The sequence below is a fragment of the Fukomys damarensis genome, unplaced genomic scaffold, assembly GCF_012274545.1.
Source record: "Fukomys damarensis isolate Sample0158 unplaced genomic scaffold, DMR_v1.0_HiC HiC_scaffold_15, whole genome shotgun sequence".
NCBI lineage: Eukaryota > Metazoa > Chordata > Mammalia > Rodentia > Bathyergidae > Fukomys > Fukomys damarensis.
In genome coordinates, this window is record NW_022900927.1 from 10,401,026 (window position 1) to 10,427,356 (window position 26,331).

General features: G+C 34.8%; 1 protein-coding gene across 1 annotated transcript in view; it reads left to right on the forward strand.

The window, feature by feature from the left end:
• Window positions 1-3,935: 3,935 nt before the first annotated feature.
• Adamts20 (ADAM metallopeptidase with thrombospondin type 1 motif 20) overlaps window positions 3,936-26,331 on the forward strand; it is a 275,934-nt gene continuing 253,538 nt past the window's right edge. The window contains exon 1 of the mRNA XM_033763587.1: window positions 3,936-3,955. The gene's annotated coding sequence lies outside the window, so the exon portion shown is untranslated. The remainder of the gene's footprint in view (window positions 3,956-26,331) is intronic.

Sequence of the window (26,331 nt, forward strand, 5' to 3'; positions counted from 1 at the left end):
AAAAAAAAAAAAAAAAAAAAAAAAAAAAAAAGATACAAGATCCCAGTGATGAATGTGACTGTACTGTATACCTAAAATTTACCAATAAACTCAATGAGAAAAACAAAAAACAAACAAAAAATCAGGCCAAAGGATCATAGGCAAGAAGAATTAGTTAAGGATTAAAAGGTGGGAAATAGAGACTCATGGTTCACAACACACCAGTCTTGAAACATTTAGAAAAATGCCCAAACTAGCCTCATCCCAATATTCCTGATACTCCTGTCTCAAATCCTAGGTCCATCATCAATGGGACCAGGTACAATCTCCAAGAAAAGATGGAACCTTTCTTGGAGATATGTCCTGGCCTAGGAACACAACAGCAAAAAGAATAATTGTATTCAGACCAGGAACTGCTAGAGAGATGTGACTCATTTAATTTGATTTTGAATTTAAAACATTTAGATGTCACACTTCATTAAAAAAAAAAAAAAAAGCACAGCCAAAGAAGGAGGGGGGGATATTGTTAAACATGCAAAGGTATTTAAATAAATTTATAACCTAATATAGGCTGTAAATGAAATTTGGACTGGCACCAGGCTGTTGTAGGCCTCAAAGAGATACCTGAACTAAATTTGGTGTGTTTTAAAAAATATTTACTATATAATTCTGGTAAAAAAAATAAACAAACAAACAAACAAAAACACCCCAGTTACTGGTACTGTGTTATGACTTGCATGTTTCCCTCATATTAATTGTTGCTATGTTCATTTGAGTATTTTAACTTTGCCTAAAGAGTTGTTGGCTTGATTAAAAAGATAATAGTGCAGCCATTTAATTGTTAGTCTATATAGAAATTCCTGTCCAAAGGTAACAGGAAACACTTGGTTTATGACTAAAGGTAATGCATTTGTCTTCCTGTTGAAAATGCCCATAATTCAAGATACTTAGAAACTTGAATAGAGGACTTAGAATTAATGAAATAGTACTCCAAAATTAAATATCTATAATGCCATGCATTCCATTTGTTTGTTCTTTTTTTGGTACCAGGTATCAAACTCAGGGCCTCGTACTTGCCAGGCAGGCACTGTGTCACTGAGCTACATTTCCAGCCCTGTTTGTTCTTTTAAAGTCAGAGAAGTTTGGCTGCAGCATCAAAATGTAAAGTTAAGGGACGGATGAATGGTTTTGTAACAGTAAAATGAAAACCCAATCTATAGTTCCTGTCCTAGTTTCTTTTTTTCTTTTACAGAATAGCAAACATATCAAATAAAAAGGTAAAGCTGGGAGATTTTGTCTTTTAAGTAATAGAGAGGGAAATTGAATGGTTATAAATCTTAGGTCCCAGGGCCTCTTTGTAATGGAAAAGTCACCCCCTTTGCCAAAACTCTCCTACTTTTTCTTTGATACAGTCAAGTTTTCTGGGATAATGTCCCTTGCTCCTGGGTATCTCCCGGTATTGGACACAAACTGGGCCTTGCTTTACATTAGCTGCATCTGCCTTCCTGCTTTTCTTTCTTTTTCCCTTCTGTTGATGCTCTGGGTTTACACTCCTCATTTAAGTGATAGCTTTTACTTCAGCCTCCTGGTTTATAGATCCACACTAAGATAAGCACACTCTCATACTTATTTGCTGTTAAATTTTATATACAAATTAGGATTTATCTTCTTATTTCCTGTGACCAGAAAGCTCTGTTTATAAAGGTTATGAATTATTATAAGTATGAAAGTACAAATGATAAAAACATAAATATATAAATTTTCATACATGAATAGTAAACATAAAAATAAAAATTTTCTGGTGATATGATTCTTATCTACACTGGTGTAGAACTATTTCCTCTAGTTCATTTGTATACATGGGTGAGTTTTAGTTTATGCTAGGGTATATCTTGAGATAATATACATGGTAAGGCTGGATGAAGAATGATGGTTTTAATCTAAGGGAGACACTCACTATCATGAAAGAGGATGTGGGAAAGGAAAACCTACCTCTATAGCAAAGGCACTTTCTGAAACAGTCACTTTTGGGACATGTTAGTGACTTTATAAGAAATTATTACCTGAAAAATACCCTTGTCTTTGTGCATCTGTTTATTTTTTCTGGGGATAAATAGAAAGTGGTCTGAAGACTGCTGATGTAGATAGTGGCTATTAGCTTAATCTAGCTTCCTGCTCGTCATTTGAAGCCAAGGACCTTCTTTGACATAGAAGCCCCTGGGCCAAACTGAGCTTGTTTATTCCAGAGAATCCAGATTTTCTTCATGATTTACTAAAACTTTTGAGATTGTGTATGAACTAAATTAACCTGAAGGCAATGATCATTTACTTTAGAGATATTAATGGATTTTTAAAAGGATATAATCTTTGGGCTGGGGATTTAGCTCAGTGGCCGGTGCCTGTATTTACTTTAGAGATATTAATGGATTTTTAAAAGGATATAATCTTTGGGCTGGGGATTTAGCTCAGTGGTTCCGGTGCCTGCCTTGCAAGCACAAGGACCTGAGTTCGATCCCCCGTACCAAAAAAACAGAGAATATAATCTTTAAATCAAATTTATATACTTAGCACCCTGAGAAATTTAGCGCTGAAGTGAAATTGTGTAAATTAATTTTCTCACAATTTCTTAGTTATTTCCCTTTACAGCCTCTTTGATCTGATATTTATTGTTGCTCTTTTGTTTTTTAATTTGAAAAAGAGAGGAAAGATTCATAATGACCTACATCTTATGACTCAGAATAACTCTTTAACATTACAGCTTTTGTTATTTCTCTGTTTTCTTTTAGAAGAGTGCATAGTAACATTTTATCTAGTTTCCTATGTTTGCTATAACAAATTATCACAGACTGAATGACTTAAAACAACAGAAATTCATTTTCTCATACTACTATGGGCCCAAAGTCTGAAATCAATTTCATTGAGACATAGATGTCAGCAGGTTTGTGATGCCTCCAGAAACTTTTGCTAATCTGTCCCCTGCCTCTTCCAATTCTAGGGGCTGCATCATTCCAATCTTCATGTTTTGCGTCTCCAAATATTTCTTTACAATAGGTTCTCTGTGTGTCTGTGTCAAATGTCCCACTATTTCTCAATTTGTGCACACTTGTGATGACAGCAGAGCTCATTCAGATGGTCTGCAACAATCTCTTCATTCCAGATCCTTAATATTCCTACAAAGTCTTTGCTATATGGTAAAAATCATAGATTTGAGGTCCAGAACAATATCTACATGGGGATGGGGATGGAACATTGTTAACCTAATATATATATATTATATATATATACACACACACATAGTGGACCCTCAAGTTATGACCGGACTGATATATGAACAATGTGGATTAATTAGGTTAAGGGAAGATTCATCTGCCTCTTGTTATCCATATTGTGTACCAGGTAAACATCCAGATCTCAGCTGTATTGATTTGCGACTGACTTGAGTTACAAGCAGCCCTTGGGAACTGATTGAGTTTGTCATTCAAGGGTCCACTGTATATGGTCTATTTAAATTAAAATTTATAATGTTACCGATAAAGCTAAAATCTCATTGGATCTCTGATTTCAATTTTGGACCTCCCTACCATCTCGAGTTTTCTACCACCATATAGAGTTTACTGTCCTTCTAGTATATTTTAAAACCTTTACCTCTCTCTATATCTCCATCCATAGAAATCATATAGTGCTATTTTCTTGCATTTGCAGGTATATAATTTAAGCTCACAAAATATTAACAAGCTGTACTAATTGTTAAGTGACTTGGCTTTGTTTTACTCAAAATGCTTTTGAGATAAATTTACATTGACATAGTTAAATATATTTTATTTTAATTACAGTATTCACCTTAAATATGAGCAACATTTTATCAGTTCCCCTATTTATGAACATTTGAATTTTTCTAATATTTTTGTATTACAGATGCTCTTCGTCCCTTCAATAGCTCAGCTGGTAGAGCAGAGGACTGTAGCTAGTACTTCTGGTAAGAGATGTTCTTCAATTTTTGATTAGTTATAGCCTCATGACTCATTGTTAAGTTGAAAATATCATATATCAAATGTACATTTACTGTCACTGATATGCTAAATGTGATAGCCAGCTTGGAACCTTGCCATTAGCCTCTAGTTGGGAAAAATGATCTAACATAAAGTCCATTTTATAATAAAGTGTTGAAAAGTTTGTGGAATTTATTGAATACTGTACTTAAAGTGAAAGGCAATCTGGTTGTATCCTTAGCCTGGAAAAAACCAAAATTCAGATTTTCGAGTATAGTTTGTACTGAATGCATGTTGCTTTCACATCATTGTAAAGCTGAAAAATTTTAAGTCAAACTATCATGTCAGGAGCATCTATATAAACGATGCTGCTATTAAAAACAATATCCTATCAGGAGGCTGAGGCAGGAGGATCGCTGTGAGTTCAAGACCAGCCAGGACTACATAGTGAGTTCCAGGTCAGTCTCAACTACATAGTGAGACCCTGTCTCAAAAAAACCAAAAAAGAAAAAAAAAAACCAATATCCTTGAAGAGACTAGAGAGAGGTGCAGTAATGAAAGAATGTATGAAGGATGGAGGCAGCTGTTTTTCCTGCAACCAGACCTTATCTTTGTTTGCTCATATATTTTAATATGTGTGCAGATTGTTGATCCATCTAGTGTAATATGTGAAGTAAAGTTATAACTTTGTTTCTTGTATTGTTAGTCATATTTCAAAAATTATTTATTGAGCCTTCCATACTGTCCCTCTTTGCCTCATCTGTTATGCAGCAGTTTATTTTATTTTATTTATTTTATTTGTTTATTTATTTATTTATTCTTACCGGGGATTGAACTTGGGTCTTTGCACTTGCAAGGCAGGCAGCAGAAACACTGAGCCAAATCCCCAGACCCTGTAGCAGTTTAGTTTATATGCTTAAATCTGTGTCTCTATTCTGTACTATGAAATGTTTCTTAGATTAAGTCATTCTTTTTGCCTTCTTCAATAGCTCTTATCTATTTTTGCTTTTATACTACAATAGCAGAGTAGTATACTTGCAAGAGAGTAGTATACTTATGCTCACAAAGTGTAAGAAATTGTTCTCTTGGAAAGAGTTTGCTGATACTCCTTAAAACAAATGGCCTTGGAAGATAGAAATAGTATCTCTCCCAGAGCAAAGAGCAAGTGATTCAATTCTTCAGTATAATAAATGTGCCTGCCTTTCTTTGGAGCAAGGTTAGGCAGACATACTACTCATTATGGAAAGATTCAAGTTTTCTAAGTTCAATCTTTCCTAAATGAGAACCAAGACCTGTCATGTAAAGGTACGAGTTCTCAATGATGAATATAACTGTACTATATACCTAAAATGTACCAATAAAGTAAAAAAAAAAAAAAAAAGGTTTTGTTCTTGTAATTCACTATTTAGGCAAACATCATGTGTGCTTTGCCAGTCTAAAAAAACACTTAAAAAAAAACTAAACAGAGAAGATGAGGCCTGGCATGATCTGAATTTTTGTCACCCTCAAATTCATGTGTTAAAAACCTAACCCCCAAGTTGTTAGTATCATGTGGTGAGGCCTTTAGTAAGTGATTAGGTCAAGAGGACATGGTCCTCATGAATGGGACTAGTTCCCTTTTAGAAAAGGCCTGAGGATAAGATTACTGACAATTAGAAATTTGAAGAAAGGAGCTAAAGGTGTAGGGAAGGTGTGATACGTAGGGGAAGAACAAAAAGGGAAAAGAAAAAAATGTGAGAGAATGAAAAGATGAAAATCAAGTGTTTGTAGATGGGGAGGGGAGGAGGGGTGAAGGGAGGGCAGAGGCAAGGGGAAAAAACGAGAATCAAGACTTGCCATGTAAAGGTACATGATCCCAACAATGAATGTAACTGTACTGTATCCCTAAAATGTACCAATAAACTCAATAAAATTAAAAAAAAAAAAAAGAAAAGGCCTGAGGAAGCTTGTTTGCCCTCCTGCTATATGAAGGCACACTGAAGACTCCATCTTTGAGAACAGGGCCCTAGCAGATATTCAATAAACTGGCTCCTTTATACTTTTTTTTTTTTAAATTTATGACCCATTTCTTTTTTAAAATTAATTTTATTGGTACATTTAAGATATATAATATAATAGTGTTCATTATGGGAAATTTGCACATTTACATAATTCATCTTGGCTCTTATTTTTCCCCATTCCCCTGCCCTCCCATCAACCCCTCCACCCATCCCTATCTACAAAGACTTTGTTTCCATTTTTTCTTTTTCTCATATTAATTCCATTCCCTGCTTTCTTTTCCCCTCCCGCTTTCCCTTTGCACCTTTTCATCCTATTTCACACTATCTATTATACCTTTTAGTCCTTATTTACACTTTCAGTTTTCCACACTAGAGAAACTATTTGGTGTTTACACTTTTGTGTCTTATTTATTTCACTTAAGTGTACCACCTCAATGTGCATCCATTTAGCTATAAATGTCTCTAGTTTATCATTCTTTATGGCTGAGTAGTACTCCATTTTATTAGAAAAGTACATTTATTTATCCAGTCTCCCATTGATGGGCAATTGGACTGCTTCCAAGTTTTAGCTACCACAAATTGTGCTGCTATGAACATGGGTGCACATATATCACTGTGATGTGACTCTTTTAATTCTTTGGAGAAGATACCCAGCAGTGTATCTGGGTCAAATGGGACTTCCAATCCTAATTCTTTGAGGTAAATCCATATTGATTTCCAAAGTGGTTGCGCTAGTTTATACTCCCACCAGCAGTGGAGCAGGGCTCCTCTTTCCCCACAGCCCCACCAGTATTTGTAATTGGTTGATTTCATGATAGCAGCCATTCTTTCTGGGTTGAGGTGGAATCTCAGCATTGTTTTCATTTGCATCTCTCAAATGACCAGTGGTGTTGAAAATGTTTTCACGTGTTTATCTGCTATTTCTATTTCTTTGGTTGAGAAATGTCTGTTCATTTCAGATGCCCATAACAAAAATTGAAGTGGATTAAAGATCTAAATATTAAAACAGAAACACTAAACCAGCTGAAAGAGATGTTAGGTAGAATTCTTGACATTGGTGTAGGAAAACATTTTATGAACAAAATCTCTGGTGCCTGTGAACTAGCACAAACAATCAGCAGGTGGAGTGTCTTCTTATTAAAAACCTTCTGCACAGCAAGAGAAACCATCAATAGCATGAAGACAACCCATAATGTGGAAAAAACTACCGGGCAAATGCAAGGTCCTGAGTTTGATCCCTGGTATGAAAAAACGAACAACAACAACAACAACAACAACAAAAACTTTGCTCCACAAAAAAAGTTATTGTCTTAATTATTTCTTCCTTGTTGAGAAAAAATACTTGACATCCACAAGTTAAAGAAGGGAAGATTTATTTTAGCTCAGTTTGTAGAGGTTTCAGTATGTAGTCAGCTGGCTCCAAGGCAGGGCGCCATAGCAGAGGAGGATGGCAGAGGCAAAACAGTTCATGATGTGGCATGCAGGAGGCAGTTAGCCTTTCTGTATCCTTTTCCTTTTTTTCCTATCTAGGCTGCAAGCCTATTGGTTGGTGCCACCCATACCGAGGGTGGGGCTTCTGTCTTCAGTAAATTCAGTCAGCCACACCCAGAACTGTGCTAATCCAATCAGTGGACTAAACCAGTTATCACACCCCTATGATCCATACCCCTCCCAAAAGCCCCACCTGTGAAAACTTTAGGCTTTGGCAGGACATGTAGCTATAATCATAATAGTTTTATTTTTATCTTTTTTGTGTAACATCAAAGCTGGTTATAAAAATCTATTTTGTTTTCTTCAGACTGTGTGGCCCTGAACTTTTCAGGCATTTTATTTTCTGGTTGCCAAAGAAATAGTCATTTTAATGAATACAGTTAGTGGATAAAAATTCTTAGAAGCCTCAAAGTAAAATATTTACTTATACTTTGCCAGTAAATATTCCAGTATGTCATTCCATAATCATTTACCTTTGTAATAGCTGAATGTCAACAATAACAACAGGCCACTATAATGATTACTTAGCAATTTGCTCACTACTATTGGATATTTTTTTTAAGCCTGCCAAACTTAAAACAAAAAATTAACCTCTTCTGTGATAGCTTTTCTCAAAAGTAGTGGATCTGTTCTACTTTTTCCTGGTTCCCACAGCTATACCAGGAGCTGGCAGTCATATCACTGCACTTTTGTGTCTGTGCTGCCTGGTTGGCATCTGTACAATATATTTTCACTCCTGGGCTATCTGGAAATGCATCCATCTTCTCTTTGTGTAAGCCAAACCCAGCTTCAGTGATGACAGCTTGGCCACATGCCAAAGTCTTGCTATTAGTTATTTTTGCCTGGTTATTTACCATAAAGAATGCATCACATGTAGTTCATGTTATCAACTGTATAGAGTTAAAGCTGTGATAAATTTTTAAATGTGGCAGTGGAGAGTATGTATATTGATGAATTAGAAAAAATATGATTGATAAGAGAATCAGATGGTGGAAGAGTAGGGTTTGTAAGAGAATAAACTAATAGAGGAATTTTTTATTTTCATGATGTTTCCATATTTTAAAAAAGTCAATGTAATCCATACAACTATTTTATGAGTTAGATATTTTCATAAACCTCACCTATGAATTATGAGCCTAATATCTACAAAGATAAAATGACTTCTCCCGGAATGATACCTAGTGAGATGCAGGGAGAGTCCCAAACTCTGGCACTTGACTTTTCTGCAGAATGTGCCTTTCTCAGGAGTAAACAAAGAATAACAAGGTATAGTATAAATGGAGAAAAGGTGAGAAGAAGATAGATTTTATTTAGTCTCAAAATGGTCCCCACCCTTTTTTGGTTAGAAACACTATCTTCCAAATTATTGCTAAATGTATTTCTTTGCTTGAGGGGAGGTTGCATGGTTTCAGGCTTTTCTATCTAGACTGGAACGGATTAATTTATTACAGTTAATTACTTTGATATAGTTACTTGGCAAAAAGTAGAGGAGATTGAGAACTGAGAAAGTTAATTTCGGGATTTGCCTTGAAGGGAGTTGTGACACTATGAGCAAAACAATGGGGAGAGAGGAGAGTGGGAAGGCTAAAAGGTGTATGAAGCAACACGAGATGCTTTTAGATCACTTTCCAGTGTGGTAAGAGCCGTTCAGGAAGCCTACATGGAAGTAAGTCAAGACTAGTGTTAGCAAAATGACACTATGATTCAATTTTCTCTCTTGCCTCACTCATCTTTTTCTACTTCTGCTAGATTTTTAGAAAGTCACTGCCAAAAGCTAAGGTTACATACATAATGGAGCCCTTCTATTCATGTCACTTAATAGAAAAATCTGTTGGGTTAAGATTGACAGGGGATGGACTGAGGTGGATTAGAGTCATGGGCCGTAGCTACTTCTAGTGCTTTGTTATATCGTTAATGGGAAACAGACATTGAAACACTTCTTGAAAATGCTCAAATTTACTGTAACCAGACATGTTATGGTATCCTTCAGTCAATCTTTAAACTCTGAGTATGAAGGGAGACCCTTTCAAAGGAGGCATCAGCATTTTCATGAAACATTCCATTCCATGAAGACTCTTTTGAATTAAAACCAGTGAGCTCTTTCTTAGGATTAAATTACATGCCAAGGCACATGCATACTTGTGGCTCACAGCCCCGTTCTTCACAGTGACCTGGGGGCAGCTGGGAACTTTGTACATGAAGAGAGAATTCCTCATGAGAATGGCCTTATGGGTGGTAAAGAAATTGTATCTAAAACTGAAATGTAATGGAGTTACAGATTCAGTTTTAATTAAATAATTTTAGGTCCTTAATTTATTTTAAAAACCTAAGCTGTACTTTTCTAAGTAGAATGATTTTTTCCATACAAATTCATTTTTTCTTACTAAAAATTTCTATTCCTTAAGTATTTTTATATTATTTCCATGAGAGGATTATAGGATAATTATAGATAAAGTCAAATAAAAGAATAAAGAATATAATTTTTATTAGACAGTGTTTAAAAGCTATGTTTAGAGATACTTATAAACTTAAAACAAATATCCTAAATTTGGGGGTATGATTTTTTTACTGTTTTTGTGGTGAATCAGATTATTAATCAGAGCACTACAATTTGTGTCAACAACTGCCCGTGACAGGAAATAGCTGAAATAATTCATTTGAGTGAACAAGGTAACATATATTTTATCACTGTGTGTTTGTCTAGCTTGATAATAAATACTGCTTTCAAGGAATTTACCAGAATCATATTTGAGTTTATAGATAGTTACTTACATATAACATCTGCTCCTTAATTTGAGGGGACATTTAGACTTTAAAACATACTAGCAGTTTATAGTTAAGTCTAGAGCACTAGCTTTTCTGATGAAAGAGAACTGTTTGGCAAATGCAAAAACTGCTCTTCAATTTTTTTTAAAAGAAAGGGTTTAGTTAATTTATATACTATCGAACTTAGAAAAGTCATAATTTTCTAGCATCTGTGTCAATTCTCTCTTGGCCCATATTCTATACTCTCCCTTTAATTGGTGACTTGTACATTCTTGTGCAGTTTAAGTCAGTTCAAAGTCACTACCATGGAAAGGCTTCAGGCTACTAGGTGGAGATTACAATTATGTTCTTATTTCATTTGTAGAAAGGGCCAATTGTAAAGTCCTTCTAGGAAGAATCTATCGAAGTTTCTGGGTTGGCTATGAGGTTAAAGCCTTAGTGATTAGCTGGTCTGCCTTTGAAGTGTTTGAGAGACAGTAATATATATATATATATATATAATCTTATTAACCTTGTCACTTATCCTCTGAACTCTGAAATTTCTGGTTTATCTTGAAAGCAAAAACCTGATCCTTACATTTGCAAAAGATGAACAAGAGAAAAGGTTAAATTTGTGGCTATTTCCTTTTCTGGATATGGTTTGTTTTAGAAAGGGCAGCATTTGCTCACGATGGATTTAAAATGTTTCAATCAATGAAGGAAGGAGTTGGCAACAATTTTAATGAATTGAGGCTCTTGCAAATTCATTAAATCAAAAATTCTAATAACTGATTAGTGTATATTAAAGTTTATTTCTAGACTTTGAGTTTTTGGTAATAAATACTTTAGCAGTGAAATAGGAGGCAGTATTTAAAGAATTTAAATAATAAAATGTTTCTTACAATCTCTAGCACAACAAATATGGAAATGCAAACTATTTTGCCCAATAAAAATTCTGCACATGTTAAAAAGCTGAACAGGGAATCTATTTAAAAATATATTCTACCTCATATAGAATATATGAAAGTTTTTAAAAGATTTTTCTGAAAGTCTGTTTGCTTTTTGAAAATGTATCTATATACATTCTGGACTTCCCCTGGGCCCAAGGAGGAAAGATATGAAATAGCCAAAAGTGGAAGAATCCAAAGAGGCAGAAAGATACTGATTAGAAAGCCAGAAGGAATTATCATCCAGGTTGTCAAGGAAGTAACATTTCAAGAAGCAGTGTAGTGAACATTGTTAAATATGGCAGAAAAGTCCACGTAAAAAACAAAAGACTACTGCCATTGCATTGGGATTCTTTTCTGACATACCTGAAAACCACTTTCTGTGGAATAGCACAGTTAGAAGTCAGATCACTGAGGCCAAAGGAGAAAATGCAAATTGAAAAATTAGAGACAAATATCATGTTAATTTTTTAAAGTCCTCTTGGTTAAGGAAAAGAATAGGGTGGCAGAGGAAATTATAGGGCTAAGGGAGAGTTCTGAGGAAGAGAAGCAGTTGAGCATGTTTATAGAGAGGATAAGCCATGGTTGAGGGAGAAGTTAAAAAGAAGTGAGAATTGAGGTGATTGATAAATACTTATTTCACACGTGAATTCTTTGTTAGTAAAAAAAGGTGTCACAATGAAAAGCAACTTCTTTGAACTTTGATTAAAGCTCAAAATAAAAACAAATCACAAAGAATTTCTAAGAGTTACAAAATTATGTGCATTTCTAAAATTTTATTTTGATGCATAGTCCACAATCTATTTTATTATTTTTTTATTTTTAAATTTTATTAGTGTATGTTTGTAGTTCATGCAGTTTATGATCATCTTGGGGAATGGTTACATGTACGTACCACAGATTGTTTCTTTTTTAATCCTCTTCCCCTTCCTTCCCCCTCAATCCCTCCTCCTCTTCTTCAATATCCCCATCCCAATTTTCATTCCTATTAATATTAATAATTTTAGCTCATGTAATACATATAATGTTTACATTAACTAGCTTGTTAGGTTTCTGTACATGGCATGTCTTTATTCTATTCATTTCCCATTTTGTTCCTCCTCATTCCTCATGCCTCCCTTGGACCACTTCCCTATAGCAAGAGATCCAGCTCCTTGTCTCCTTCTATACATCCTTTGTTACTCTTTTTATTTGTACTTTGCCTCACTCAAACGAAAGGTACCATACAGTATTTAAGCTTGTGTATCTGGTTTTATTCAATATTATGCTTTTCAGGTACAGTCATTTGCCTAAAAATGTCTCAAATCTGTCATTCTTTTTATAGCAGAGTAGTATTCCGTTATCTATAGACACCACATTTTCTTTATCCAGTCATCTACTGATGGGTATACAGGCTGTTTCCAGGATTTAGCTATTATGAGTTGTGTTGCTATAAACACCAATATCCATGTATCACTGTAGTATGATGTCTTAAGCTCTTTGGGAAAGATACCTAGCAGGGGGATAGGTGGGTCATATGGAATTTCTAATTTTAGTCCTTTGAGAAATTTCCATACTGATTTTCATAATGGTTTACTAGTTTATATTCCCACCAATAGTGAAGGAGTGTCCTTTTTCCCCAAAGCCTTACCAGCATTTGTTATTGCTTGATTTCTTGATGATTGCCATTTTTTCTGGAGTAAAATAAATCTTAGCATTGTTTCAATCTGCATTTCTCTAAAGGCTAGAGATTTTGAGCATTTTTCACACATTTGTTGTGCATTTGTATTTCTTTCTCTGTGAAGTGTTTGTTCATTTCTCTCACCCATTTCTTGCCTGGATCTTTGATTTTAGCTGGTCGAATTATTAGTCTTCTGTCTTAGGAATAGCTGGCAAAATTTTTTCCTAATCTGTAGGTTGTCTCTTTAATCTATTGATTGATTCTTTTGCTTTACAGAAGCTTTGTAATCTGATGAAACCCACTTGTTGGTTTGTACTGTTATTTATTGTGCAATTGATGTTCTGTTTATAAAATCTTGTCTTCTACCTATGTCTTCATATGTTTTACCTATTTTATCTTCCAGTAGTTTAATGTTTCTGAATTGATGTTTAGATCTTTAATCTATTCTGATTCTAATTTAGTATATGGTGAGAGATAAAAGTTCAGTTTTAATCTTCTGCACAAAAATAACCAGTTTTTTCAGCACTACTTGTTGAATTGTCTATTTTCTTCTTAACATATACTTTCAGACCCTTTGTCAAAGATCAAATAGCTGAACGTGCCTGGGGAAGTTTTTGTGTCCTCAATTTTGTTCCATTAATACACATATCTGTTTTTGTTCCAGTGCCATATTAATTTGTCACTATTGACTTGTAGTATAGCTTGAAGTCAGGTATTGCTATGCCTCCTGATTTCCTCTTGTTGACCAGAATTGCTTTGCTCTTCTTGTCTCTTCTGATTCCGTGTGAATTTTAGGATTTTTTTTTTCTAGGTCTGTAAAGTATGCTGTTGATATTTTGTTTGGGACCACATTGAACCTGTATAAAAGTTTTGGGAGCTGGGAATTTAGCTCAGTGGTTCAGCTGCCTGCCTCACAAGTGCAAGGTCCCGGTACCAAAAAATAAAATAAAATAAAATAAAGAGTTTTGGGAATATGACAGTTTGACAATATTGATTCTGCCTATCCAGGAGCAAGGAACATCTTTGCATTTTCTGACATTCTCTTCAATCTCCATTTTTCAGAGTACTGTAGTTTTCTTTGTAGAGATCTTTTATTTCCTTGGTTAGGTTAATTACTACATATTTCATTTTTCTTGAAGCTATTGTGAATGGATATTATTTTCATAATTTCCCTCCCACCTCATTCATTGTTGTTGTACACAAATGTTAGTGATTTTTTTGTGTGTTGATCTGGTATCCTGCTGCATTGCTGAAGTTCATTATTTTTAAGAGGGTTTTTGGTGGAGTACTTTGGGTCTTCTATGTAGAGCATCGTGTCATCTGCAAATAGTGATGATTTGAGTTCTTCCTTTCCTGTATGTATCCATTTTATTTCTTTCTCTTGCAGAATTTTCCTGGCTAATGTTTCAAGTGCTATGTTGAATAGAAGCAATGATAGTGGACATCCTTGTCATATTTTTTATTTTAGGGGGAATACTTTCAGTTTTTCCCATTTACTCTGAGGCTGGCTCTTGATTTGTCATATTCAGGTATGGTCCTTTTATACCTGTTTGTTTCAGGGTTTTTATTATGAAGTGGTGTTGCATTTTGTCAAAAGCCTTTTTTGCATCTATTGATCTCATCATATGGTTTTTGATCTTCTCCTGTGTGATGCATTACATTTATTGACATGTATTTAAACCATCCTTGACTCTGGAATAAAATCTATTTGATTATGATGTATCATGTTTTTGATAATGTGCTGCTTTCTAATTGCTAATATTTTGTTGAGGATTTTTGTGTCCATGTTCATTGTGAAGATTGGCTTATATGTTGGTTTTTTAGTTGGGTCTTTATCTGGTTTTGGGATCAGGGTGATGCTGGCTTCCATAAATGAGTTTGAGAGTACTCCATCCATTTTAATTTCTTTGAACCACTTACAGAATATTGGTGATATAATATCCTTAAAGATTTTGTAGAATTTAGCAGTGAATCCATTAGGTTCTAGGCTTTATTCAGTTGGTAGATTCTTTATTACTGTGTCAATTTCATTACTTGTTTTTGGGTTGTTAAGCACTCATGTATTAGGTTAGTTGTGGTAGTTTGTATATGTCTAGAAATCTGTGCATTTCCTCAAAATTTGCTAATTTGTTGGAATATAATTTTTCAATGTAGTTACTATCTTCTAGATTTCCAGTCTGTTGTGATTTTACCTTTTTAATTTATTATTGCATTGATGTGAATCTTTTCTCAGTTTTACTTGGTAAGTCTTGCTAGGGGCTTATCTATTTTATTTATTCTTTCAAAGAACCAGCTCTTAAATTTATTGATTTTTTAAAAACTTTTTGTCTCAATTTCATTGATTTCTATTTTCATCTTTATAATTTCTCTCCTTGATTTCAGTTTGGAAATGGATGGATGTTGTTTCTCAAGTATTTTAAGATTTCTCATGAGATTATCTATTTGAACTTGCTCTGTTTTCCTAATGTGAGCATTGATTGCAATGAGTTTTCCTCTTAGAACTGCTTTCTTAGAGTCCCAGAGGTTTTGATGAGTTGTACTATCATCATCAACTTCCAGAAATTTTAAAATTTCTTCTTTCCAGATATAGTCTTAAAATTTAATTTAATAATTCTTTCTCATTATCAAATTTTATCCAGATAGAAGTGTTTTCTATTTTTAATTCTTTGAAAAAGTGTAAACTTTATGTTATTCCTTAAATAGATGAATCACCAGTAGTTACCTGTGATTAGATGTTTCTATGTTCTTTTCCTTGTGTATTCTTGACTTTTATATATTTGTCTGTTTCTCTTTCCAAGTTTTATCAAATGTTCTTTATATACTTTGAGGCTATACCATAATATGTATATAAATTTAAATTTTAAATCTTCTTAATGGATTGATACTTCTATCACATGACACATCTTTTTATCTCTAGCAATGCTTCTTAAAATTTTACCCTGTCTCATATAGTAAGTATATGTATGGTGTAGTATATGTATGATCTCATATAGTAAATATAGTATATGTCTGGTAAGTATAACTATCACTAAATATGCTTTCTAATAGTTAATATTTACATGATATATCTTTGTCTCCTTGATATATCACTTGTGAGAATATAATTATTTAATTTACTTTATCTTTGAATTTTAACTCAGACATTTAGATATTTAACATTAATACAGTTATTGATATATGTAGCTTAAACATTATTTTCTTGTGTTTTTATATTCCCTTTTCTCTCTCCTTTCCTTCCTTCTTTGGAGTTAAATACTTTTTATTGCTCTACTTTAAAAAATTTTAGTGTGTAAGAAGGAAAAGACCGAGAAATTGTGCTCACTTTGTAGACTCACTTTTTGGTTGTATTTTAAAAAGATAGTATAAAAAATAAAGATACCAAATTTGATCAGAATTTTTGAGAAGTTATTTTGAATAGTTTATCACATTTTCTGGTCTCCTCAAGTGAAATCAGTGAATATTGTTTATGGAAATATTCCCAAAGTATCATTTCAAAACAGGTAGGGACTTGTTCCAGAAGTAAAATATGTAGGTTTAATCTTTGATCTCTCTTGTAGCTGAGGTGATTATGATTAAATTTGTTGTCAACAAATCATTAAGATTCTGGTTCTGTTTATAGGAAAAGTTTGCCTTATATCAATAGGGTAAAATATAAGAAAAATTAAGTAAAATAGTTACCATGTAAATAATTATGTAATAATCTGCATATAAGTATTTCAACATGTAAAGGGTCAACTGTTCCTTTAAATACTTCAGAGTATTTTTGCCTCAGAGCATGTTTATTGTATATCTTCATTATTTTCTCTATTATCTTAATATAAATACAATCCAACAAATACAAAATTCTTTATTTTGATCCAGTGCTTTTCCTATTGGAACCTAAGCAAATTTCTAAAAGTATTCGTTTCTATCAAGGCAAGGTAACAAACTTTCATTGCATGTTGGAATTTGGCTTCATTCCATAAATATGTTTGGATCACAGAAGATAATTTTGAGGTCATTTGAAACAAATTTATTTTGTTTGTGTGTCCCTGAAATTTCCAGTTTTTGTTGAAGTCATCTAATTTTGTTGATGCAAACTGAAATTGGATTGTAATTCAAGTCTTTTCCTACATAGAATTAACTTGCCTATTCTTTCCTCATCCACTGGTTATGATTTCTGTGAACTGAAGTAATTCCAGTGTGTTCTAAGGTTTCCCAGGTAACAGAAATGCTGTGTCATAAGGAAATTATATTCTACTGAAGATAAGAAAAGCAATGATGTCAGTATAGAATATTTCTCTTCTTCCATCTTTGCTCCACTTTATCCTCAAATGAGTCTAAACACAGTTTTTGATGTATAAGATATGTTAAGAGTGATAAAACCATCAGAATAAAAAGAAAGCTCATATTTGAAGTTATCTCTAAGCATAGAATATGTACCTAATAACTACTTATCTAGCACTTACTGTGTATCTGGCCTTGTGCTAAGCATTTCCAAATATCTACACATTTTAGACCTCCTAACACCCTTAGAAGGTAGATACTATTATTATAACCCACAAGAGAAATTAGGGGTTAAGAACTAGGATTTAAGCACCCAGATCTGTATTCTTAGCTGCCTAGTTCTTCTAGTTCTTATAATGGTGATGAATTAACTGCATTGTAAGTAAAAATCGATGACCTGGTAGATTTTAATGTTTATAGTGTTCTTTAAATTATAAGTGTCTAGTACACTGGCCTGTTCATATACACATATACAGGGCCGGGGATTTAGCACAGCAGTTTGGTGGCCTGCCTTGCAAGTGCAAGGACCCGAGTTCAGAGCAGAAACGTTACCTTATCCACCTTTGTAACCACTGAGATTGTTCTTTTGTTTGTTTATTTATTTGTTTGTTTTTTAGCAATCTACTATATAACCATTTAACCATGTGCACTACAAATGGAATCTTATTTACATAAAGATGAATAATCCTAGTTGCTAAATTTGTATTGCTTCTCAATTAGACCTTTAATGTCTCAAGTTGCCTAAATTGCCAGTTATTAGATTCAAGGAAAGTCCACTGTATAAAATATCCCTTGAAGGTGTCACCCCACATCTCACATGCCCAGTGGCATATCCCATATGGTCAAGTGCATTGGTCCTGCTGTACAAAATTATAAAGAGAATGCCTCTTGGTATTCTTTGGTCTAAATCATACCTATGATTGCCATTTATGATGGCAAAAGGAAGCAGGTAAAGTTAACAAAGGAAAAAGCACAAAGAGTAGAATCTAGAAGAAACAAGGTATCAACTTTCAGATGTCTTCTCACAGTTGAATCACATTTGCGGCAGATAGTGCTTAATTCTCTCAGAAACAATGTGTGACAATATGTGTGGCCAACTGGAAAAGCTCACTTGAGGCTTGATGTCCTTGGTTAGAAGTGGAGACCAGTCATATAAGGATGTAGTGCCCCAGTGGCTGACCTTAGCTGCTTGCTTTCTAATTCCTCTTGTTTATATAGATATGACATAGCTTAGGGTCCCAGGGGAACAAAAGCAGACATTCACCTTATATCACATTGTTAGCAGAAACTTTCTGACATAATTTAAGCTTGAATATATATACATATATATATATGTATATATATATATATACACATATATATATATATATGTATATATACTTTCATCAAGCAGGATATCCCAATGGCTTACAGGTTATTTCCCAGGAGCCAGCTAAGGGCCAAACTTGAAAATTTCAGAATGATAAGATTGGGACAGAGTGATGTTTGCCTACAACTTCTTTCTGAAAGGATGCAATTTTGGTTGTGGTCTGAAGCTTTGAAGCACTACTACTTGGCATCTCTCTCTTCAGTGGAGCTCTTACCTTTCAAACATGACAGATTTGATAAAATACTAGTTAGGTTGAGTATTGCTTGCCATCACTCAATCATCTTTGTATGAATCCTTTTCTTTTTCTTCTTCTTCTTCTGTTGTTTTGTGTTTACCTCAGGTTTTTAAAAAATGGTTTTTAGATGATGTTCATGCAGAGAAATTAAACTGCGCCGTTAATGAAAGGAAACCCTATCTAAGAAAGTACATTTCTTTACAGAGCTGTGTCATATCATCCTTGGGGCCCTCTGCTGGAAAAAGTAGAATCAAGTCTGAAGTAATGCCTTTTTAATTGTATCCTTTAGTATTATAGATGTAGGACAGTCCTGTATCATACTTCTGTGAATGTAAAATATCTTGTACCTGCTTTATGATACATAGTAGTGACCGTGCTTTATCAGAGCTGTTTTTAATGATGTTACTCTAGAATGTTTTCTTTCTAAATGAGGATTAAGATGCCAATAAAAAAAATGGTGCCAGGTACTACAACAGTAACAGAACTTTGCTGTTTTCTGGGTATTATTCTTTTCTTTGTTTTTTTGTTTCTGTTTTTTTAATGGAGTGTGCTGGATGTCTATAATTTTGTTCAGATAACTGCAGAACCTGGAAAAGCTGTTGCTGCTATTGATGCATAACATACTGCTATTATTGGTCTTTTTATATAAATATAAATATATATATATACATATATATATATAATTTGAATTTTTGGAAACTTTAACTGTGCTGTCAACTTTGGAAAAAGTTATCCCAGTTTACTGTGTTGAGTTGGCATTGTACAGAAATTAACAGCCATATTGGTCTAGAAATGTTAATTTTTTTCCATTTGTACAGGGGTAATGCACTGTATTAAATATGTAAGGTCTTATCTACATGGGTTTGATTACAGAAACTAATAAAGTATTCTCTAAATAATGAAAAAAAAATAAGATTGGGACAGCATGCTGCTGTGGCCTGTGTCCCCTCCAACATTCATGTTGAAAGTTAATCCTCATTGTAATGGGAAGTGATTAAATCATGAAGGCACCACCTTCATAAAAGAGGTTATTGCCCTCGTAAAAAGAACTAAAAAGTGTTCTCCTGCTCCTTTGCTGTGTGAGATAGCATTCTTTCCTTCTGCCATTCAAGGACACAGCAAGAGGGATCATCTTTGAAGCAGAGACCAAGTTCTCACTAGACAATGAGTCTGCTGTTGCATTAATTTTAGACATCTCAGCCTCTAGAACTGCCAGGAAATACATTCCTATTATTTATAAAGTCCTCAATCTATAGCAATTTTTTATAGCAGCCAAAATGGATTACAACACTGATGGAAGATCATGCCAGCTCCAGTGGTGGTTGGGCCAGCTTAAGTGGAACTCAGTCTTACAAAGGAGAAAAACAGTATTGAAAGGGGTCTAGAAGGCTAGACAACAGAGTCGAACTATGAATTTTGGTGAACAAGATGTACATATTTTAGAAGAGAGTGACTTTGACTTATTTAACAAATGCATATTGAGGACTATGATGTGTTAGATACTGTGCATAGTATCTACATCAGTAGATAGTGGCTACATCAGATGTGACCAGTGCTGTCACAGGTTTAACAGCTGGCTCCCTGGGGAAAAATAAGCCTTGATTTGGAGTATTTACTAATTTGGGTGGCATAAATACACCTAGGGTGGACAAGCTACCCACATCACAGCACTGAATGCAGAGTTTGAGAACAGCAGCAGATAGGCCACTTTCTCTGTCTGGTATGAGCTCTGTTTAGCATACCATTGCATAATCCCAGCTCTCATAAATCTTAGAAATCATATATTGAGAAGAATCCTCAAGTAGGTAACTTGGCAGGGAAAGGAGAGCCAGCCTGAGGTTATTTGTTCTAAGCAAGCCTATGGTAAGACAGGCTAAGCTGGAATGGTAGCATGACAAGTGAGGAGAAAAGTGTGGATAATGGAAACATTTTCAAAGAAGAAATAGTGAGATTTGAAACAACTATGAGTAATGAAGGAACAGTCAAAGACTGACTGCAGAAGATTTTATTCAGTAAATAGGCCAATTAACAGAAATAGAATGGCTCGGGTGTTAGCTGTTTTGTCTCCTCTCCCATACCCTTTCACTTCAGCAGCCACATCCTTTCATTTGTTCCTTTTTTTTTTTTTTTTTTTTTTTTTTTTTTTTTTTTTTTTTTTTTTTTTTTTTTTTTTTTTTGGCTTAATCCTGTCATAGCCTCTGGGACCAATCCTGGTCTGCACAAAGGAAGTTCTTTAATATTTTATAAGAGGCAGCTGTGTGATAAAATGAAATGGCTTCAGGAACTGAAGGTTTAGTTTCATATCCCGGCATTACTACTTGCCAGTAGTGCAACACTGAACAGTTTGTTTTCAACTAGATTTTAGTTTCCTCATCGGAAAAATTAGGATCATGACATAATGCATATACTTTCATATATATACTATCTCCTTTAACCCTGGAAACAAGTTGTACAGAAGGCTGTTCAGGTGTTACATCAGGGACTTAAGTTTTTCATGAGGACGATGTAAGCCACAAGAGCTTGATGACTTGCCCAGAACTCAGAGATAGAAATAGGGCTCTAGATGTGTTGACTGCAGATATTAATGACAACCTTGGTATGTTTAATCTCACCTATGTTCCAGATATTTATTCATACAAATGCTTTATCTATATTACCTCTGTTTTTCTAGCAATTACACTGTAGTTACTATCCTTATTTAAGGGAACAAATTTACAATTTACCCAAGTCATTCGTGTTCAGAGAGCTGCTGTGTCTTAAAACTGATATTTTCTGCATAACACACTAGTTCTTTTTTTAAGTGATGTCATATCAAATGTTGTAATAGAAGTACAAGTGCTTGGTAAACCTAATTCCACTGGAAGTTCCATCTTAATATTGTTTTGCTATATCTATCTGCCTTTGAAATTAAATAACAAATTATTTGCTTTCATTTGAAATTAATTGCTCACAAATATTATGAGAATGTAATTAGTTCTATTATATTTCAGTCTACTCATTATGCTTTAATTAAGGCTGTGGCTTTACTGATCTAAAACTAAAGTACAAGGTCATATTTATTCATAACAGTTTAAACAAATTATTTCATCTAAAAATGAATGCATAGTTAGAATTTTTAAATCTTAAATTTATAATGTAATTAATTTAAGGATATTATTTTTGCACTTAAAATATACATTATTACATTATGATACTCTGATTTTTCTTCAGATCCTATAAATCTTTCCCCTAAAATATACATTACAACCAGAATTTTTCATCACATAAAGTTACTTATGCACTGCTGGGGACTACAAAGATAAGTATCATTTAAGAAAATTTAGAAAAGTGCCTCTAAAATTAGCAAGTATGTTTAAATGATGCAAAGAGCAGGGTTGATTCCTTTCAAAGAAAGTATTTTTAAGTAGTGACTAAGGAAAATGTCATCTGACCAACCACCATGGAAATCTCTAGAATGCAACAAACCTGAACTATTTCAGAAAATTATATTTCAGCTACCTAGTTATCAGCTTTTCCTATAACACCAATTAAAAATAAACCCAACAATCCCTGATATCAAAAAAGTAAATCCAGTAAATATGTGTAATTAAAAGTTTATACAATTATAAATCTGTTTGTACAAATATAAATGATTGGAAATAAGTAGGTAAACTGGAAAAATGTCTTCTTTCTTATAAGAGGTTAGGAAAAACTGCCCTGTGGTAAAGGACCAATCTTGTAATGTGTCCTCTAAAAACGTAATCAGAAAAAGTCTTGCTCCCTTCTAGTCCCCTTCTTAATGGGTGCAGGAGTCTTCACTGTGATGGCAGTGGGGATAGTGGACATTTCTACATCCACACATTTCTATCAGGCCTGCCTTGTCCATAGAGATTTTGAAAGACATGGATAAAATAAGCCAGTCCTTAAATATAGTACAAGATAAAATAAATTCTCTAGCAGCAGTTGTGTTACAAACCAGAAGGGCCCTTGGCCCAAGGGGGAGCATGCCAGATTCCAGGTGAAGAATGGTGTTATTTTGTTCACCATTCAGAGATTGTTAAAGCAAAGGTTAAAGAATTACAGCAGCACATGGAAGACTGAAAAATACAATAGAATAGATCAAAGCTATTCCTGGCTTCCCCAAATTATGCCTTGGCTACTTCCCTTGTTGGGCCCACTGGCTTGTATATGTCTTTTAATCATGATAGGGCCCTGTCTGTTTTGCTGTTTTCAAAATTTCTTGCAGGAAAGCATGAGGACATTTACCAACCAGACAATCATGGAACTCATCATGGTGGTGCAAAGGCCACTATGGCAGAGGGAAGAGGTTCCCACCTACCGCTGCCCCCACCAGACCCAGGTTTAACCCCAACCTTTGCCCCTTTGTCAGCCTGAAGCAGCTCTGGAAGAAGAGACCTTTGTCCAATAACCATAAAGCAAAAGCCTGGAATGTTAGATTTCCCTTGCCCTAAGATGGCTGCCATATGGAAAGCAGCCTCCATCCATGTTAAAATATGGCTTCTCCCATCAAAGGACAGGCTTCTTCCCAACATGCTCGTCTTCCCACCAAGGTAACCTGATACTTGATACATCCTAGCAACTAGTGATGTCACAGGCTCCTCCAATCCTTTAATACTACCTCAATCAACTCCACCCCAGCTCAGGCTAACCCCACCCTGCTCCTATAAAAGAAACTCCCTGTTCTACCATGTTGCTTTCTCTCCTTTGTTTGGAGACAGCCCAGCAGATCCTTCCCATAATAAAGGCTTGTTATGGTCCTCGTCTGGTCCTGGTTTTCAGCTCTTTTTATCTAACATATACCATTAAACCAATATTTTTTCTTAGGAACATTTATTTTCAGTATGCCCCTGAGTTAGATTTATTAGATCTAATTGGGCGAATCCAATGAAAATTCCTAATATATCAGTAGGAAAGGGTTAACCGTATATTTTATCCTTGCATGTTCCTAGATGTTTCCTCCAAAATTTGGCAGGATAGAAAAGTCATCCAAATATAATTTCAAGGTTTCTTGTGTTAATCAAATTATAGAAGAATATTTAAAAAGAAATTATTTGTACCTAGTTGAAAACCAATTACATTCAAAATGCTTATTCAGGCACAATCTATGGATCATCCACATGGTAGCAAAATGAGGTAGAATTTCATATTCTGCATTTGGAATGGGAGGAAATCAAAATATCACTCAGTGAAAAAGATTTTAAAGTGATGAATATTTCAGAGAGTATAGAACGTGTTTACAGCAGACTTCGGCCCTTAGTGAAATTTTCTTTCTACAGGAGATCTTGGTCTTGGTGAAACTTTTATAAAAGAGACACTAAGTGGAGATGATTGCTATCTTTTTAAGCTTTGCCATGGGAAGCTTGGCTTTAGTGTTACAACTCTTTTTACCCTGTATGCTCTCTCTCTCTCTCCTGAGACAGTATTGTGTGTTCTTCTGACTTGTCAATAAACAATCCTCTAATGTACTTGATAGAATATATCTATGTAATATATTCTTAAAAATCACTCAAATATCATGAAGTTACAGATTATAGAAATCATATATAATGTCATCCATTAAAAGTAATCTAGCAAGGAAATAAAAATATTTTTAAAATTGTGTTTAAAAAACCCCTTCAGCTTCAGAACAGAAGCCTAGTTCATTGATGTTTTTCCTTCTCCCAAAACAGTAACCTTGGGCAACTCCTTTTTAGCTACAAATGGGTCTGCCCATTCCCTTCTACTTGCAAATGGTCCCTTTTCACCCAAGAAAGGACCAAACTTTAGGCATTTCCCATAGGAGTAGTTCACGAAGGGTGAGCCATTTTCTCCCTTCCACTAAAACTGAGACTAAGACTAAGACTATATATAGATTTTGAATTCCACAGATTTCCAGCTCCTGAAACACATAATAGTACCTTAGCTCCCAACTGCATTGTTGCCTCATGTCTTTGTGCAGCTGCACTCCACTCTTGAGTGTCTCCTATTTCTTCCCATAAATCTTTCTCATGCCTCTAGCCAGGTGTGGTGGTGCCTGAAATCCCAGCACTCAGGGGGCTGAGGCAGGAGGATTGCTATGAGTTTGAGGTCAGTCTGGGCTACATAGTGAGTTCAAGTCCAGCCTGAAATACATAGCAGGACCCTGTCTCAAAAAACAAATAAACAATCAAACACCTGATTGGTTCGTTTTCCATAATTTCTTTTGGGAATTAAATCTAAGCCAAATGCCCTTCAGACCCTAAAACAACTTCTAAAATTATCATTTTAACTTACACTCTAAAATATTTCTATAGATGATACTTTCTCCAGAATTAAAAAAAGAGCAAAACTTGCAAAATTTTATATAATTCTTAACTTTCCCTCAGCTGCCCCAGGAACCTGTATGGGGATATGTATTAGAGTACAATTGAGAGGAACACTGGGGAGGGATTGGGATTGGGCAGAGAGCAGAGCTGAGCTATGATGTGACCTCATTGCAGGATCTTAGACTTCAGGGAGTTCTGGATTTGGGGTGGTTCTTTGAAAGATCTGAGTGGTGGTTTGGGGCTAGATCTTAGGTTTCGTAGTGGTTGATCATGACCTTGGAAGGAAACATGACCACCAGGGAGAAAATTCTCTTAAGAGAAGGTATTCCATCTAAAAAAGGGCTGATGATACGGCAATGTTTTTAGGTCACATTCACAGTGACAGAGGGAATAAGCTCTTGAACAAGAATCTAAATGTTATCAACAACATATCTTTGATCTCATTTATTCTGACTTGATTTCATTTGAGTTTCTCTCCACCCATCATTCTCAATGTGAGTAAAGGTAGTAAAACAAGTAGTCTATTGCTTTAACCCATGGAAGCTTTGGGTTTTTTTGTTTGTTTTGTTTTGTTTGGTACTGGGGATGGAACTTGGGCCCTTGCACTTGTGAGGCAGGTGGTGGAACCACTGAGCTAAATCCCGGGGCCAACCCATGGAAGCTTTGAATTGGAGTGATTCTTTGCAAGAAAAGATTTGGTACAGCTTTTCTCCAGTAACACATATGCCTATCTTCATAGTTGGATTGATGCTTAGTGTTAGCTTTCCCTTGCTTTAAAATGGCTGCCTCCTCCTTCCCATAATGCTCTGCACTTTAAAATGAATGCCACATGGAATAGTAGCCTCCTTCCCATAATGCCATGTTAAAATATGGCTTCTCCCACCAGAGGACAGGCTTCTTCTTCCCAACATGTCCCTCTTCCTGCTAAGAAAGGTAACCTGATACTTGATACCGCCTATCAACTAGTGATGTCACAAGTCCCTCCTAGTGATGCCACAGGCTCCTCCAATCCCTTAATACTACCTCACTCAACTCTATCCCAGCTCAGGCTAACCCCACCCTGCTCCTATTGTTGTGCCCAAGTTGTGAAATCCCCAAGAAGACCACCAGGAAACTCTTCTGATGTAAATACACGAGGAGTTTATTGCAAGCTCGAGCCTGGACTCCCAGTGTCACCGACACAGCGTCTTCAAACTGGAAGTCCTGACCCACTAACTTAGCCTATTTTTATAGGGTTTAGGTGGCTTGAAATTCTCTTTATTCTATTGGCTTTTTTTTACAATTTCTGCTGATTCTATTGGCCTATAATTCTAATTTATTATTGGATATTATAAGATGTAATGCTTCAAACTTATTGGCTACTATT